Below are 1,433 nucleotides of genomic sequence, written 5' to 3'. Positions count from 1 at the left end.
GCCAAAAGATTCTTTAAAATATTCTCCAGATCATGACTCCCTTCGTTTTTTCAATTTTGAGACAGTTTTGCAGCAAAAAGATAAATTTCTTTATTTCGCCGATCGCTTTTGTAGGCCGATGCTTCTGTCTCTGTAATTTTAGAAAATCTGCCAGGTTTGTTTATTTAAAGTCGTACTTCCATTCGATACTATCGCGCATTGTCGTGCAATACTGAGCACTATTTTAAGTGTGCGACCCGTATAGATCTAGCCTCATGTTTTCTTTTTTTTACCAATGACTTTCAGTTGTCAATGCACCGATCATTCCTTTCATCGAAAGGGGGCCCAGCTAGTTTCATTATAAAAGGCAAGGCTTTTTTTTTACTGTCACTCCCATCTCATGCTCATAGGTATATTGTATATAGCACTTTTTCTTGTTCACTTTTATTCGTTTTTCACGAATTGAATATATATGCATCCAAAATTATTATGAGCGTCAGCGATATTGATGTTTTAATTTGAATGATATTACACTTAATAATGTAGAAATATTACCCGCACATAGGTATGTGGTGGTTATTTATGGCTTAAAATTCTTGCATTTCTTGTTCTTCAGATTACTTAGCTACAAAGCAATATTTTATCAAAATGAAATGCCAAAGAATGGGTGATTTCTTAATGGCAACACAGTGTCCTTCCCAGGGGCGAAGGCTGACCTGTTTGACAGGGTAATCAAAGTGAAATGGGACCAGATATGGCCTGTAGATATCACACAAAAATCTTACTCGAGGCGGCGACTCTGAGTTGTGAATGAAAACAAATCCGGATTTCATATTGTATGTTCAACCGCCAAAATAATCGGGAAAGTATCTTATTAAATATCAGTTCCCACTAAAATTAAACTTAACTTTAGATGTGAATACATAAACACAAAGCAAAGAAGCAGAGATGTCAGTACTAGACAAAATGACCATTGTTTGCATACACAGTACAAGTATAGACTAGTTTCTAACCTTGTTATACTTAGAATCTATACACCTCAACCACATTGGCCTTGAGATGAGCATGAAGCTGGTACCAGGTTGTAAAATTACTAGATTCCAGTATTATAACTTTAAACTGGGCTCTAAAACTACGAAGTGACTATTTCTCCGAACGGTTTCCGTTCTCTGGATTTTTAGGTTATTTGCGAGATTTAGGCGTCATCTTTCATTCTGCCATTCTGCGAGGACTGGGAAGAAGTATTTTTTGCATCGAAGTCAATTTCTAGAGCTAGGGCTAAAGATTTTAAAATGTCTCAACAATATTCAGATACTTCAGTTGTGGTTGGGGCAACGTTCCCGGACTATATTTCATTTGAAAATGCCTTCAAAAGGTACTGCGAGAAGTCACCTCTAAAGCAAACATTAAAATCCTTCAAGACACTAAGTAATCAAAAATAAAATCCCTCCACC

At 36.4% G+C, this 1,433-nt stretch overlaps 1 protein-coding gene across 1 annotated transcript in view; it reads right to left on the bottom strand.

The window, feature by feature from the left end:
* The window catches only part of LOC101853760 (calmodulin), an 8,338-nt gene that overhangs the window by 5,836 nt on the left and 1,069 nt on the right, over window positions 1-1,433 (bottom strand). The gene's annotated exons all lie outside the window — the stretch shown is intronic.

This window comes from Aplysia californica, unplaced genomic scaffold, assembly GCF_000002075.1.
Source record: "Aplysia californica isolate F4 #8 unplaced genomic scaffold, AplCal3.0 scaffold01707, whole genome shotgun sequence".
Lineage (NCBI taxonomy): Eukaryota > Metazoa > Mollusca > Gastropoda > Aplysiida > Aplysiidae > Aplysia > Aplysia californica.
The sequence above is the reverse complement of the archived record's forward strand: the minus strand, read 5'-3'. Positions and strand labels throughout refer to the sequence as shown.